This window comes from Nicotiana sylvestris, chromosome 8, assembly GCF_000393655.2.
Source record: "Nicotiana sylvestris chromosome 8, ASM39365v2, whole genome shotgun sequence".
Classification (NCBI taxonomy): domain Eukaryota; kingdom Viridiplantae; phylum Streptophyta; class Magnoliopsida; order Solanales; family Solanaceae; genus Nicotiana; species Nicotiana sylvestris.
Window position 1 is genome coordinate 225,850,471 of NC_091064.1, and position 17,933 is coordinate 225,868,403.

Consider the following 17,933-nt stretch of genomic DNA (forward strand, 5'->3'; position numbering starts at 1 on the left):
TGGCTGTAAAATGCCAAAAAAATATAATGTGGTCATTTCGAGTGGGTGGAAATTGTTTCTTACGCCGTATTTGATGTCTGAGACAAATATTAGGCGATTCCACGACGGATCCATCCGGGCCCAAGGCGGAAGGCATGGGCTATAGCACACAAAAATTTGGGACTCGCGCGGATTTGCAGTTTTATGGATGTAAAATGCCAAAAAAATATAATGTGGTCATTTCGAGTGGGTGGAAATTGTTTCTTAGACCGTATTTGATGTCCGGGACAAATATTAGGCGATTCCACGACGGATCCATCCGGGCCAAAGGCGGAAGGCATGGGCTATAGCACACAAAAATTTGGGACTCGCGCGGATTTGCAGTTTTATGGGTGTAAAATGCCAAAGAAATATAATGTGGTCATTTCGAGTGGGTGGAAATTGTTTCTTAGGCCGTATTTGATGTCCGGGACAAATATTAGGCGATTCCACGCCGGATCCATCCAGGCCAAAGGCGGAAGGCATGGGCTATAGCACACAAATATTTGGGACTCGCGCGGATTTGCAGTTTTATGGCTGTAAAATGCCAAAAAACATGTATTTGATGTCCGGGACAAATATTAGGCGATTCCACGCCGGATCCATCCGGGCCCAAGGCGGAAGGCATGGGCTATAGCACACAAAAATTTGGGACTCGTGCGGATTTGCAGTTTTATGGCTGTAAAATACCAAAAAATATAATGTGGTCATTTAGAGTGGGTGGAAATTGTTTCTTAAGCCGTATTTGAAGTCCGGGACAAATATTAGGCGATTCCACGACGGATCCATCCGGGCCAAAGGCGGAAGGCATGGGCTATAGCACACAAAAATTTGGGACTCGCGCGGATTTGCAGTTTTATGGGTGTAAAATGCCAAAGAAATATAATGTGGTCATTTAGAGTGGGTGGAAATTGTTTCTTAAGCCGTATTTGAAGTCCGGGAGAAATATTAGGCGATTCCACGACGGATCCATCCGGGCCAAAGGCGGAAGGCATGGGCTATAGCACACAAAAATTTGGGACTCGCGCGGATTTGCAGTTTTATGGATGTAAAATGCCAAAAAAATATAATGTGGTCATTTAGAGTGGGTGGAAATTGTTTCTTAGGCCGTATTTGATGTCCGGGACAAATATTAGGCGATTCCACGCCGGATCCATCCGGGCCCAAGGCGGAAGGCATGGGCTATAGCACACAAAAATTTGGGACTCGTGCGGATTTGCAGTTTTATGGCTGTAAAATACCAAAAAATATAATGTGGTCATTTCGAGTGGGTGGAAATTGTTTCTTATGCCGTATTTGAAGTCCGGGACAAATATTAGGCGATTCCACGACGGATCCATCCGGGCCAAAGGCGGAAGGCATGGGCTATAGCACACAAAAATTTGGGACTCGCGCGGATTTGCAGTTTTATGGCTGTAAAATACCAAAAAATATAATGTGGTCATTTCGAGTGGGTGGAAATTGTTTCTTATGCCGTATTTGAAGTCCGGGACAAATATTAGGTGATTCCACGACGGATCCATCCGGGCCAAAGGCGGAAGGCATGGGCTATAGCACACAAAAATTTGGGACTCGCGCGGATTTGCAGTTTTATGGCTGTAAAATGCCAAAAAATATAATATGGTCATTTCGAGTGGGTGGAAATTGTTTCGTAGGCCGTATTTGATGTCCGGGACAAATATTAGGCGATTCCACGACGGATCAATCCGGGCCCAAGGAGGAAGGCATGGGCTATAGCACACAAAAATTTGGGACTCGCGCGGATTTGCAGTTTTATGGCTGTAAAATGCCAAAAAATATAATATGGTCATTTCGAGTGGGTGGAAATTGTTTCGTAGGCCGTATTTGATGTCCGGGACAAATATTAGGCGATTCCACGACGGATCCATCCGGGCCCAAGGAGGAAGGCATGGGCTATAGCACACAAAAATTTGGGACTCGCGCGGATTTGCAGTTTTATGGATGTAAATTGCCAAAAAAATATAATGTGGTCATTTAGAGTGGGTGGAAATTGTTTCTTAGGCCGTATTTGATGTCCGGGACAAATATTAGACGATTCCACGCCGGATCCATCCGGGCCCAAGGCGGAAGGCATGGGCTATAGCACACAAAAATTTGGGACTCGTGCGGATTTGCAGTTTTATGGCTGTAAAATACCAAAAAATATAATGTGGTCATTTCGAGTGGGTGGAAATTGTTTCTTATGCCGTATTTGAAGTCCGGGACAAATATTAGGCGATTCCACGACGGATCCATCCGGGCCAAAGGCGGAAGGCATGGGCTATAGCACACAAAAATTTGGGACTCGCGCGGATTTGCAGTTTTATGGCTGTAAAATGCCAAAAAAATATAATGTGGTCATTTCGAGTGGGTGGAAATTGTTTCTTACGCCGTATTTGATGTCTGAGACAAATATTAGGCGATTCCACGACGGATCCATCCGGGCCCAAGGCGGAAGGCATGGGCTATAGCACACAAAAATTTGGGACTCGCGCGGATTTGCAGTTTTATGGATGTAAAATGCCAAAAAAATATAATGTGGTCATTTCGAGTGGGTGGAAATTGTTTCTTAGACCGTATTTGATGTCCGGGACAAATATTAGGCGATTCCACGACGGATCCATCCGGGCCAAAGGCGGAAGGCATGGGCTATAGCACACAAAAATTTGGGACTCGCGCGGATTTGCAGTTTTATGGGTGTAAAATGCCAAAGAAATATAATGTGGTCATTTCGAGTGGGTGGAAATTGTTTCTTAGGCCGTATTTGATGTCCGGGACAAATATTAGGCGATTCCACGCCGGATCCATCCAGGCCAAAGGCGGAAGGCATGGGCTATAGCACACAAAAATTTGGGACTCGTGCGGATTTGCAGTTTTATGGCTGTAAAATGCCAAAAAATATAATATGGTCATTTCGAGTGGGTGGAAATTGTTTCTTTGGCCGTATTTGATGTCCGGGACAAATATTAGGCGATTCCACGACGGATCCATCCGGGCCCAAGGCGGAAGGCATGGGCTATAGCACACAAAAATTTTGGACTCGCGCGGATTTGCAGTTTTATGGATGTAAAATGCCAAAAAAATATAATGTGGTCATTTAGAGTGGGTGGAAATTGTTTCTTAGGCCGTATTTGATGTCCGGGACAAATATTAGGCGATTCCACGCCGGATCCATCCAGGCCAAAGGCGGAAGGCATGGGCTATAGCACACAAATATTTGGGACTCGCGCGGATTTGCAGTTTTATGGCTGTAAAATGCCAAAAAACATAATGTGGTCATTAAAGTGGGTGGAAATTGTTTCTTAGGCCGTATTTGATGTCCGGGACAAATATTAGGCGATTCCACGACGGATCCATCCGGGCCAAAGGCGGAAGGCATGGGCTATAGCACATAAATATTTGGGACTCGCGCGGATTTGCAGTTTTATGGCTGTAAAATGCCAAAAAACATAATGTGGTCATTTAGAGTGGGTGGAAATTGTTTCTTAAGCCGTATTTGAAGTCCGGTACAAATATTAGGCGATTCCACGACGGATCCATCCGGGCCAAAGGCGGAAGGCATGGGCTATAGCACACAAAAATTTGGGACTCGCGCGGATTTGCAGTTTTATGGGTGTAAAATGCCAAAGAAATATAATGTGGTCATTTCGAGTGGGTGGAAATTGTTTCTTAGGCCGTATTTGATGTCCGGGACAAATATTAGGCGATTCCACGCCGGATCCATCCAGGCCAAAGGCGGAAGGCATGGGCTATAGCACACAAATATTTGGGACTCGCGCGGATTTGCAGTTTTATGGCTGTAAAATGCCAAAAAACATAATGTGGTCATTAAAGTGGGTGGAAATTGTTTCTTAGGCCGTATTTGATGTCCGGGACAAATATTAGGCGATTCCACGACGGATCCATCCGGGCCAAAGGCGGAAGGCATGGGCTATAGCACATAAATATTTGGGACTCGCGCGGATTTGCAGTTTTATGGCTGTAAAATGCCAAAAAACATAATGTGGTCATTTAGAGTGGGTGGAAATTGTTTCTTAAGCCGTATTTGAAGTCCGGGACAAATATTAGGCGATTCCACGACGGATCCATCCGGGCCAAAGGCGGAAGGCATGGGCTATAGCACACAAAAATTTGGGACTCGCGCGGATTTGCAGTTTTATGGGTGTAAAATGCCAAAGAAATATAATGTGGTCATTTCGAGTGGGTGGAAATTGTTTCTTAGGCCGTATTTGATGTCCGGGACAAATATTAGGCGATTCCACGCCGGATCCATCCAGGCCAAAGGCGGAAGGCATGGGCTATAGCACACAAAAATTTGGGACTCGTGCGGATTTGCAGTTTTATGGCTGTAAAATACCAAAAAATATAATGTGGTCATTTAGAGTGGGTGGAAATTGTTTCTTAAGCCGTATTTGAAGTCCGGGACAAATATTAGGCGATTCCACGACGGATCCATCCGGGCCAAAGGCGGAAGGCATGGGCTATAGCACACAAAAATTTGGGACTCGCGCGGATTTGCAGTTTTATGGGTGTAAAATGCCAAAGAAATATAATGTGGTCATTTAGAGTGGGTGGAAATTGTTTCTTAAGCCGTATTTGAAGTCCGGGAGAAATATTAGGCGATTCCACGACGGATCCATCCGGGCCAAAGGCGGAAGGCATGGGCTATAGCACACAAAAATTTGGGACTCGCGCGGATTTGCAGTTTTATGGGTGTAAAATGCCAAAGAAATATAATGTGGTCATTTAGAGTGGGTGGAAATTGTTTCTTAGGCCGTATTTGATGTCCGGGACAAATATTAGGCGATTCCACGCCGGATCCATCCGGGCCCAAGGCGGAAGGCATGGGCTATAGCACACAAAAATTTGGGACTCGTGCGGATTTGCAGTTTTATGGCTGTAAAATACCAAAAAATATAATGTGGTCATTTCGAGTGGGTGGAAATTGTTTCTTATGCCGTATTTGAAGTCCGGGACAAATATTAGGCGATTCCACGACGGATCCATCCGGGCCAAAGGCGGAAGGCATGGGCTATAGCACACAAAAATTTGGGACTCGCGCGGATTTGCAGTTTTATGGCTGTAAAATGCCAAAAAATATAATATGGTCATTTCGAGTGGGTGGAAATTGTTTCTTTGGCCGTATTTGATGTCCGGGACAAATATTAGGCGATTCCACGACGGATCCATCCGGGCCCAAGGCGGAAGGCATGGGCTATAGCACACAAAAATTTTGGACTCGCGCGGATTTGCAGTTTTATGGATGTAAAATGCCAAAAAAATATAATGTGGTCATTTAGAGTGGGTGGAAATTGTTTCTTAGGCCGTATTTGATGTCCGGGACAAATATTAGGCGATTCCACGCCGGATCCATCCAGGCCAAAGGCGGAAGGCATGGGCTATAGCACACAAATATTTGGGACTCGCGCGGATTTGCAGTTTTATGGCTGTAAAATGCCAAAAAACATAATGTGGTCATTAAAGTGGGTGGAAATTGTTTCTTAGGCCGTATTTGATGTCCGGGACAAATATTAGGCGATTCCACGACGGATCCATCCGGGCCAAAGGCGGAAGGCATGGGCTATAGCACATAAATATTTGGGACTCGCGCGGATTTGCAGTTTTATGGCTGTAAAATGCCAAAAAACATAATGTGGTCATTTAGAGTGGGTGGAAATTGTTTCTTAAGCCGTATTTGAAGTCCGGTACAAATATTAGGCGATTCCACGACGGATCCATCCGGGCCAAAGGCGGAAGGCATGGGCTATAGCACACAAAAATTTGGGACTCGCGCGGATTTGCAGTTTTATGGGTGTAAAATGCCAAAGAAATATAATGTGGTCATTTCGAGTGGGTGGAAATTGTTTCTTAGGCCGTATTTGATGTCCGGGACAAATATTAGGCGATTCCACGCCGGATCCATCCAGGCCAAAGGCGGAAGGCATGGGCTATAGCACACAAATATTTGGGACTCGCGCGGATTTGCAGTTTTATGGCTGTAAAATGCCAAAAAACATAATGTGGTCATTAAAGTGGGTGGAAATTGTTTCTTAGGCCGTATTTGATGTCCGGGACAAATATTAGGCGATTCCACGACGGATCCATCCGGGCCAAAGGCGGAAGGCATGGGCTATAGCACATAAATATTTGGGACTCGCGCGGATTTGCAGTTTTATGGCTGTAAAATGCCAAAAAACATAATGTGGTCATTTAGAGTGGGTGGAAATTGTTTCTTAAGCCGTATTTGAAGTCCGGGACAAATATTAGGCGATTCCACGACGGATCCATCCGGGCCAAAGGCGGAAGGCATGGGCTATAGCACACAAAAATTTGGGACTCGCGCGGATTTGCAGTTTTATGGGTGTAAAATGCCAAAGAAATATAATGTGGTCATTTCGAGTGGGTGGAAATTGTTTCTTAGGCCGTATTTGATGTCCGGGACAAATATTAGGCGATTCCACGCCGGATCCATCCAGGCCAAAGGCGGAAGGCATGGGCTATAGCACACAAAAATTTGGGACTCGTGCGGATTTGCAGTTTTATGGCTGTAAAATACCAAAAAATATAATGTGGTCATTTAGAGTGGGTGGAAATTGTTTCTTAAGCCGTATTTGAAGTCCGGGACAAATATTAGGCGATTCCACGACGGATCCATCCGGGCCAAAGGCGGAAGGCATGGGCTATAGCACACAAAAATTTGGGACTCGCGCGGATTTGCAGTTTTATGGGTGTAAAATGCCAAAGAAATATAATGTGGTCATTTAGAGTGGGTGGAAATTGTTTCTTAAGCCGTATTTGAAGTCCGGGAGAAATATTAGGCGATTCCACGACGGATCCATCCGGGCCAAAGGCGGAAGGCATGGGCTATAGCACACAAAAATTTGGGACTCGCGCGGATTTGCAGTTTTATGGGTGTAAAATGCCAAAGAAATATAATGTGGTCATTTAGAGTGGGTGGAAATTGTTTCTTAGGCCGTATTTGATGTCCGGGACAAATATTAGGCGATTCCACGCCGGATCCATCCGGGCCCAAGGCGGAAGGCATGGGCTATAGCACACAAAAATTTGGGACTCGTGCGGATTTGCAGTTTTATGGCTGTAAAATACCAAAAAATATAATGTGGTCATTTCGAGTGGGTGGAAATTGTTTCTTATGCCGTATTTGAAGTCCGGGACAAATATTAGGCGATTCCACGACGGATCCATCCGGGCCAAAGGCGGAAGGCATGGGCTATAGCACACAAAAATTTGGGACTCGCGCGGATTTGCAGTTTTATGGGTGTAAAATGCCAAAGAAATATAATGTGGTCATTTAGAGTGGGTGGAAATTGTTTCTTAAGCCGTATTTGAAGTCCGGGAGAAATATTAGGCGATTCCACGACGGATCCATCCGGGCCAAAGGCGGAAGGCATGGGCTATAGCACACAAAAATTTGGGACTCGCGCGGATTTGCAGTTTTATGGATGTAAAATGCCAAAAAAATATAATGTGGTCATTTAGAGTGGGTGGAAATTGTTTCTTAGGCCGTATTTGATGTCCGGGACAAATATTAGGCGATTCCACGCCGGATCCATCCGGGCCCAAGGCGGAAGGCATGGGCTATAGCACACAAAAATTTGGGACTCGTGCGGATTTGCAGTTTTATGGCTGTAAAATACCAAAAAATATAATGTGGTCATTTCGAGTGGGTGGAAATTGTTTCTTATGCCGTATTTGAAGTCCGGGACAAATATTAGGCGATTCCACGACGGATCCATCCGGGCCAAAGGCGGAAGGCATGGGCTATAGCACACAAAAATTTGGGACTCGCGCGGATTTGCAGTTTTATGGCTGTAAAATGCCAAAAAAATATAATGTGGTCATTTCGAGTGGGTGGAAATTGTTTCTTACGCCGTATTTGATGTCTGAGACAAATATTAGGCGATTCCACGACGGATCCATCCGGGCCCAAGGCGGAAGGCATGGGCTATAGCACACAAAAATTTGGGACTCGTGCGGATTTGCAGTTTTATGGCTGTAAAATGCCAAAAAATATAATATGGTCATTTCGAGTGGGTGGAAATTGTTTCTTTGGCCGTATTTGATGTCCGGGACAAATATTAGGCGATTCCACGACGGATCCATCCGGGCCCAAGGCGGAAGGCATGGGCTATAGCACACAAAAATTTTGGACTCGCGCGGATTTGCAGTTTTATGGATGTAAAATGCCAAAAAAATATAATGTGGTCATTTCGAGTGGGTGGAAATTGTTTCTTAGGCCGTATTTGATGTCCGGGACAAATATTAGGCGATTCCACGCCGGATCCATCCAGGCCAAAGGCGGAAGGCATGGGCTATAGCACACAAAAATTTGGGACTCGTGCGGATTTGCAGTTTTATGGCTGTAAAATACCAAAAAATATAATGTGGTCATTTAGAGTGGGTGGAAATTGTTTCTTAAGCCGTATTTGAAGTCCGGGACAAATATTAGGCGATTCCACGACGGATCCATCCGGGCCAAAGGCGGAAGGCATGGGCTATAGCACACAAAAATTTGGGACTCGCGCGGATTTGCAGTTTTATGGGTGTAAAATGCCAAAGAAATATAATGTGGTCATTTAGAGTGGGTGGAAATTGTTTCTTAAGCCGTATTTGAAGTCCGGGAGAAATATTAGGCGATTCCACGACGGATCCATCCGGGCCAAAGGCGGAAGGCATGGGCTATAGCACACAAAAATTTGGGACTCGCGCGGATTTGCAGTTTTATGGGTGTAAAATGCCAAAGAAATATAATGTGGTCATTTAGAGTGGGTGGAAATTGTTTCTTAGGCCGTATTTGATGTCCGGGACAAATATTAGGCGATTCCACGCCGGATCCATCCGGGCCCAAGGCGGAAGGCATGGGCTATAGCACACAAAAATTTGGGACTCGTGCGGATTTGCAGTTTTATGGCTGTAAAATACCAAAAAATATAATGTGGTCATTTCGAGTGGGTGGAAATTGTTTCTTATGCCGTATTTGAAGTCCGGGACAAATATTAGGCGATTCCACGACGGATCCATCCGGGCCAAAGGCGGAAGGCATGGGCTATAGCACACAAAAATTTGGGACTCGCGCGGATTTGCAGTTTTATGGGTGTAAAATGCCAAAGAAATATAATGTGGTCATTTAGAGTGGGTGGAAATTGTTTCTTAAGCCGTATTTGAAGTCCGGGAGAAATATTAGGCGATTCCACGACGGATCCATCCGGGCCAAAGGCGGAAGGCATGGGCTATAGCACACAAAAATTTGGGACTCGCGCGGATTTGCAGTTTTATGGATGTAAAATGCCAAAAAAATATAATGTGGTCATTTAGAGTGGGTGGAAATTGTTTCTTAGGCCGTATTTGATGTCCGGGACAAATATTAGGCGATTCCACGCCGGATCCATCCGGGCCCAAGGCGGAAGGCATGGGCTATAGCACACAAAAATTTGGGACTCGTGCGGATTTGCAGTTTTATGGCTGTAAAATACCAAAAAATATAATGTGGTCATTTCGAGTGGGTGGAAATTGTTTCTTATGCCGTATTTGAAGTCCGGGACAAATATTAGGCGATTCCACGACGGATCCATCCGGGCCAAAGGCGGAAGGCATGGGCTATAGCACACAAAAATTTGGGACTCGCGCGGATTTGCAGTTTTATGGCTGTAAAATGCCAAAAAAATATAATGTGGTCATTTCGAGTGGGTGGAAATTGTTTCTTACGCCGTATTTGATGTCTGAGACAAATATTAGGCGATTCCACGACGGATCCATCCGGGCCCAAGGCGGAAGGCATGGGCTATAGCACACAAAAATTTGGGACTCGTGCGGATTTGCAGTTTTATGGCTGTAAAATGCCAAAAAATATAATATGGTCATTTCGAGTGGGTGGAAATTGTTTCTTTGGCCGTATTTGATGTCCGGGACAAATATTAGGCGATTCCACGACGGATCCATCCGGGCCCAAGGCGGAAGGCATGGGCTATAGCACACAAAAATTTTGGACTCGCGCGGATTTGCAGTTTTATGGATGTAAAATGCCAAAAAAATATAATGTGGTCATTTAGAGTGGGTGGAAATTGTTTCTTAGGCCGTATTTGATGTCCGGGACAAATATTAGGCGATTCCACGCCGGATCCATCCAGGCCAAAGGCGGAAGGCATGGGCTATAGCACACAAATATTTGGGACTCGCGCGGATTTGCAGTTTTATGGCTGTAAAATGCCAAAAAACATAATGTGGTCATTAAAGTGGGTGGAAATTGTTTCTTAGGCCGTATTTGATGTCCGGGACAAATATTAGGCGATTCCACGACGGATCCATCCGGGCCAAAGGCGGAAGGCATGGGCTATAGCACACAAAAATTTGGGACTCGCGCGGATTTGCAGTTTTATGGCTGTAAAATGCCAAAGAAATATAATGTGGTCATTTAGAGTGGGTGGAAATTGTTTCTTAGGCCGTATTTGATGTCCGGGACAAATATTAGGCGATTCCACGCCGGATCCATCCGGGCCCAAGGCGGAAGGCATGGGCTATAGCACACAAAAATTTGGGACTCGTGCGGATTTGCAGTTTTATGGCTGTAAAATACCAAAAAATATAATGTGGTCATTTCGAGTGGGTGGAAATTGTTTCTTATGCCGTATTTGAAGTCCGGGACAAATATTAGGCGATTCCACGACGGATCCATCCGGGCCAAAGGCGGAAGGCATGGGCTATAGCACACAAAAATTTGGGACTCGCGCGGATTTGCAGTTTTATGGCTGTAAAATGCCAAAAAAATATAATGTGGTCATTTCGAGTGGGTGGAAATTGTTTCTTACGCCGTATTTGATGTCCGGGACAAATATTAGGCGATTCCACGACGGATCCATCCGGGCCCAAGGCGGAAGGCATGGGCTATAGCACACAAAAATTTGGGACTCGCGCGGATTTGCAGTTTTATGGCTGTAAAATGCCAAAAAATATAATATGGTCATTTCGAGTGGGTGGAAATTGTTTCTTTGGCCGTATTTGATGTCCGGGACAAATATTAGGCGATTCCACGACGGATCCATCCGGGCCCAAGGCGGAAGGCATGGGCTATAGCACACAAAAATTTTGGACTCGCGCGGATTTGCAGTTTTATGGATGTAAAATGCCAAAAAAATATAATGTGGTCATTTAGAGTGGGTGGAAATTGTTTCTTAGGCCGTATTTGATGTCCGGGACAAATATTAGGCGATTCCACGCCGGATCCATCCGGGCCAAAGGCGGAAGGCATGGGCTATAGCACACAAAAATTTGGGACTCGCGCGGATTTGCAGTTTTATGGGTGTAAAATGCCAAAGAAATATAATGTGGTCATTAAAGTGGGTGGAAATTGTTTCTTAGGCCGTATTTGAAGTCCGGGAGAAATATTAGGCGATTCCACGACGGATCCATCCGGGCCAAAGGCGGAAGGCATGGGCTATAGCACACAAATATTTGGGACTCGCGCGGATTTGCAGTTTTATGGCTGTAAAATGCCAAAAAAATATAATGTGGTCATTTCGAGTGGGTGGAAATTGTTTCTTACGCCGTATTTGATGTCCGGGACAAATATTAGGCGATTCCACGACGGATCCATCCGGGCCCAAGGCGGAAGGCATGGGCTATAGCACACAAAAATTTGGGACTCGCGCGGATTTGCAGTTTTATGGCTGTAAAATGCCAAAAAATATAATATGGTCATTTCGAGTGGGTGGAAATTGTTTCTTTGGCCGTATTTGATGTCCGGGACAAATATTAGGCGATTCCACGACGGATCCATCCGGGCCCAAGGCGGAAGGCATGGGCTATAGCACACAAAAATTTTGGACTCGCGCGGATTTGCAGTTTTATGGATGTAAAATGCCAAAAAAATATAATGTGGTCATTTAGAGTGGGTGGAAATTGTTTCTTAGGCCGTATTTGATGTCCGGGACAAATATTAGGCGATTCCACGCCGGATCCATCCGGGCCAAAGGCGGAAGGCATGGGCTATAGCACACAAAAATTTGGGACTCGTGCGGATTTGCAGTTTTATGGCTGTAAAATGCCAAAAAAATATAATGTGGTCATTTAGAGTGGGTGGAAATTGTTTCTTAGGCCGTATTTGATGTCCGGGACAAATATTAGGCGATTCCACGACGGATCCATCCGGGCCAAAGGCGGAAGGCATGGGCTATAGCACATAAATATTTGGGACTCGCGCGGATTTGCAGTTTTATGGCTGTAAAATGCCAAAAAACATAATGTGGTCATTTAGAGTGGGTGGAAATTGTTTCTTAAGCCGTATTTGAAGTCCGGGAGAAATATTAGGCGATTCCACGACGGATCCATCCGGGCCAAAGGCGGAAGGCATGGGCTATAGCACACAAAAATTTGGGACTCGCGCGGATTTGCAGTTTTATGGGTGTAAAATGCCAAAGAAATATAATGTGGTCATTTCGAGTGGGTGGAAATTGTTTCTTAGGCCGTATTTGATGTCCGGGACAAATATTAGGCGATTCCACGCCGGATCCATCCAGGCCAAAGGCGGAAGGCATGGGCTATAGCACACAAATATTTGGGACTCGCGCGGATTTGCAGTTTTATGGCTGTAAAATGCCAAAAAACATAATGTGGTCATTAAAGTGGGTGGAAATTGTTTCTTAGGCCGTATTTGATGTCCGGGACAAATATTAGGCGATTCCACGACGGATCCATCCGGGCCAAAGGCGGAAGGCATGGGCTATAGCACATAAATATTTGGGACTCGCGCGGATTTGCAGTTTTATGGCTGTAAAATGCCAAAAAACATAATGTGGTCATTTAGAGTGGGTGGAAATTGTTTCTTAAGCCGTATTTGAAGTCCGGGACAAATATTAGGCGATTCCACGACGGATCCATCCGGGCCAAAGGCGGAAGGCATGGGCTATAGCACACAAAAATTTGGGACTCGCGCGGATTTGCAGTTTTATGGGTGTAAAATGCCAAAGAAATATAATGTGGTCATTTCGAGTGGGTGGAAATTGTTTCTTAGGCCGTATTTGATGTCCGGGACAAATATTAGGCGATTCCACGCCGGATCCATCCAGGCCAAAGGCGGAAGGCATGGGCTATAGCACACAAAAATTTGGGACTCGTGCGGATTTGCAGTTTTATGGCTGTAAAATACCAAAAAATATAATGTGGTCATTTAGAGTGGGTGGAAATTGTTTCTTAAGCCGTATTTGAAGTCCGGGACAAATATTAGGCGATTCCACGACGGATCCATCCGGGCCAAAGGCGGAAGGCATGGGCTATAGCACACAAAAATTTGGGACTCGCGCGGATTTGCAGTTTTATGGGTGTAAAATGCCAAAGAAATATAATGTGGTCATTTAGAGTGGGTGGAAATTGTTTCTTAAGCCGTATTTGAAGTCCGGGAGAAATATTAGGCGATTCCACGACGGATCCATCCGGGCCAAAGGCGGAAGGCATGGGCTATAGCACACAAAAATTTGGGACTCGCGCGGATTTGCAGTTTTATGGCTGTAAAATGCCAAAAAACATAATGTGGTCATTTAGAGTGGGTGGAAATTGTTTCTTAAGCCGTATTTGAAGTCCGGGACAAATATTAGGCGATTCCACGACGGATCCATCCGGGCCAAAGGCGGAAGGCATGGGCTATAGCACACAAAAATTTGGGACTCGCGCGGATTTGCAGTTTTATGGGTGTAAAATGCCAAAGAAATATAATGTGGTCATTTCGAGTGGGTGGAAATTGTTTCTTAGGCCGTATTTGATGTCCGGGACAAATATTAGGCGATTCCACGACGGATCCATCCGGGCCAAAGGCGGAAGGCATGGGCTATAGCACATAAATATTTGGGACTCGCGCGGATTTGCAGTTTTATGGCTGTAAAATGCCAAAAAACATAATGTGGTCATTTAGAGTGGGTGGAAATTGTTTCTTAAGCCGTATTTGAAGTCCGGGACAAATATTAGGCGATTCCACGACGGATCCATCCGGGCCAAAGGCGGAAGGCATGGGCTATAGCACACAAAAATTTGGGACTCGCGCGGATTTGCAGTTTTATGGGTGTAAAATGCCAAAGAAATATAATGTGGTCATTTCGAGTGGGTGGAAATTGTTTCTTAGGCCGTATTTGATGTCCGGGACAAATATTAGGCGATTCCACGCCGGATCCATCCAGGCCAAAGGCGGAAGGCATGGGCTATAGCACACAAAAATTTGGGACTCGTGCGGATTTGCAGTTTTATGGCTGTAAAATACCAAAAAATATAATGTGGTCATTTAGAGTGGGTGGAAATTGTTTCTTAAGCCGTATTTGAAGTCCGGGACAAATATTAGGCGATTCCACGACGGATCCATCCGGGCCAAAGGCGGAAGGCATGGGCTATAGCACACAAAAATTTGGGACTCGCGCGGATTTGCAGTTTTATGGGTGTAAAATGCCAAAGAAATATAATGTGGTCATTTAGAGTGGGTGGAAATTGTTTCTTAAGCCGTATTTGAAGTCCGGGAGAAATATTAGGCGATTCCACGACGGATCCATCCGGGCCAAAGGCGGAAGGCATGGGCTATAGCACACAAAAATTTGGGACTCGCGCGGATTTGCAGTTTTATGGCTGTAAAATGCCAAAAAACATAATGTGGTCATTTAGAGTGGGTGGAAATTGTTTCTTAAGCCGTATTTGAAGTCCGGGACAAATATTAGGCGATTCCACGACGGATCCATCCGGGCCAAAGGCGGAAGGCATGGGCTATAGCACACAAAAATTTGGGACTCGCGCGGATTTGCAGTTTTATGGGTGTAAAATGCCAAAGAAATATAATGTGGTCATTTCGAGTGGGTGGAAATTGTTTCTTAGGCCGTATTTGATGTCCGGGACAAATATTAGGCGATTCCACGACGGATCCATCCGGGCCAAAGGCGGAAGGCATGGGCTATAGCACATAAATATTTGGGACTCGCGCGGATTTGCAGTTTTATGGCTGTAAAATGCCAAAAAACATAATGTGGTCATTTAGAGTGGGTGGAAATTGTTTCTTAAGCCGTATTTGAAGTCCGGGACAAATATTAGGCGATTCCACGACGGATCCATCCGGGCCAAAGGCGGAAGGCATGGGCTATAGCACACAAAAATTTGGGACTCGCGCGGATTTGCAGTTTTATGGGTGTAAAATGCCAAAGAAATATAATGTGGTCATTTCGAGTGGGTGGAAATTGTTTCTTAGGCCGTATTTGATGTCCGGGACAAATATTAGGCGATTCCACGACGGATCCATCCGGGCCAAAGGCGGAAGGCATGGGCTATAGCACACAAAAATTTGGGACTCGCGCGGATTTGCAGTTTTATGGGTGTAAAATGCCAAAGAAATATAATGTGGTCATTTCGAGTGGGTGGAAATTGTTTCTTAGGCCGTATTTGATGTCCGGGACAAATATTAGGCGATTCCACGCCGGATCCATCCAGGCCAAAGGCGGAAGGCATGGGCTATAGCACACAAAAATTTGGGACTCGTGCGGATTTGCAGTTTTATGGCTGTAAAATACCAAAAAATATAATGTGGTCATTTAGAGTGGGTGGAAATTGTTTCTTAAGCCGTATTTGAAGTCCGGGACAAATATTAGGCGATTCCACGACGGATCCATCCGGGCCAAAGGCGGAAGGCATGGGCTATAGCACACAAAAATTTGGGACTCGCGCGGATTTGCAGTTTTATGGGTGTAAAATGCCAAAGAAATATAATGTGGTCATTTAGAGTGGGTGGAAATTGTTTCTTAAGCCGTATTTGAAGTCCGGGAGAAATATTAGGCGATTCCACGACGGATCCATCCGGGCCAAAGGCGGAAGGCATGGGCTATAGCACACAAAAATTTGGGACTCGCGCGGATTTGCAGTTTTATGGCTGTAAAATGCCAAAAAACATAATGTGGTCATTTAGAGTGGGTGGAAATTGTTTCTTAAGCCGTATTTGAAGTCCGGGACAAATATTAGGCGATTCCACGACGGATCCATCCGGGCCAAAGGCGGAAGGCATGGGCTATAGCACACAAAAATTTGGGACTCGCGCGGATTTGCAGTTTTATGGGTGTAAAATGCCAAAGAAATATAATGTGGTCATTTCGAGTGGGTGGAAATTGTTTCTTAGGCCGTATTTGATGTCCGGGACAAATATTAGGCGATTCCACGCCGGATCCATCCAGGCCAAAGGCGGAAGGCATGGGCTATAGCACACAAAAATTTGGGACTCGTGCGGATTTGCAGTTTTATGGCTGTAAAATACCAAAAAATATAATGTGGTCATTTAGAGTGGGTGGAAATTGTTTCTTAAGCCGTATTTGAAGTCCGGGACAAATATTAGGCGATTCCACGACGGATCCATCCGGGCCAAAGGCGGAAGGCATGGGCTATAGCACACAAAAATTTGGGACTCGCGCGGATTTGCAGTTTTATGGGTGTAAAATGCCAAAGAAATATAATGTGGTCATTTAGAGTGGGTGGAAATTGTTTCTTAAGCCGTATTTGAAGTCCGGGAGAAATATTAGGCGATTCCACGACGGATCCATCCGGGCCAAAGGCGGAAGGCATGGGCTATAGCACACAAAAATTTGGGACTCGCGCGGATTTGCAGTTTTATGGCTGTAAAATGCCAAAAAACATAATGTGGTCATTTAGAGTGGGTGGAAATTGTTTCTTAAGCCGTATTTGAAGTCCGGGACAAATATTAGGCGATTCCACGACGGATCCATCCGGGCCAAAGGCGGAAGGCATGGGCTATAGCACACAAAAATTTGGGACTCGCGCGGATTTGCAGTTTTATGGGTGTAAAATGCCAAAGAAATATAATGTGGTCATTTCGAGTGGGTGGAAATTGTTTCTTAGGCCGTATTTGATGTCCGGGACAAATATTAGGCGATTCCACGACGGATCCATCCGGGCCAAAGGCGGAAGGCATGGGCTATAGCACATAAATATTTGGGACTCGCGCGGATTTGCAGTTTTATGGCTGTAAAATGCCAAAAAACATAATGTGGTCATTTAGAGTGGGTGGAAATTGTTTCTTAAGCCGTATTTGAAGTCCGGGACAAATATTAGGCGATTCCACGACGGATCCATCCGGGCCAAAGGCGGAAGGCATGGGCTATAGCACACAAAAATTTGGGACTCGCGCGGATTTGCAGTTTTATGGGTGTAAAATGCCAAAGAAATATAATGTGGTCATTTCGAGTGGGTGGAAATTGTTTCTTAGGCCGTATTTGATGTCCGGGACAAATATTAGGCGATTCCACGCCGGATCCATCCAGGCCAAAGGCGGAAGGCATGGGCTATAGCACACAAAAATTTGGGACTCGTGCGGATTTGCAGTTTTATGGCTGTAAAATACCAAAAAATATAATGTGGTCATTTAGAGTGGGTGGAAATTGTTTCTTAAGCCGTATTTGAAGTCCGGGACAAATATTAGGCGATTCCACGACGGATCCATCCGGGCCAAAGGCGGAAGGCATGGGCTATAGCACACAAAAATTTGGGACTCGCGCGGATTTGCAGTTTTATGGGTGTAAAATGCCAAAGAAATATAATGTGGTCATTTAGAGTGGGTGGAAATTGTTTCTTAAGCCGTATTTGAAGTCCGGGAGAAATATTAGGCGATTCCACGACGGATCCATCCGGGCCAAAGGCGGAAGGCATGGGCTATAGCACACAAAAATTTGGGACTCGCGCGGATTTGCAGTTTTATGGCTGTAAAATGCCAAAAAACATAATGTGGTCATTTAGAGTGGGTGGAAATTGTTTCTTAAGCCGTATTTGAAGTCCGGGACAAATATTAGGCGATTCCACGACGGATCCATCCGGGCCAAAGGCGGAAGGCATGGGCTATAGCACACAAAAATTTGGGACTCGCGCGGATTTGCAGT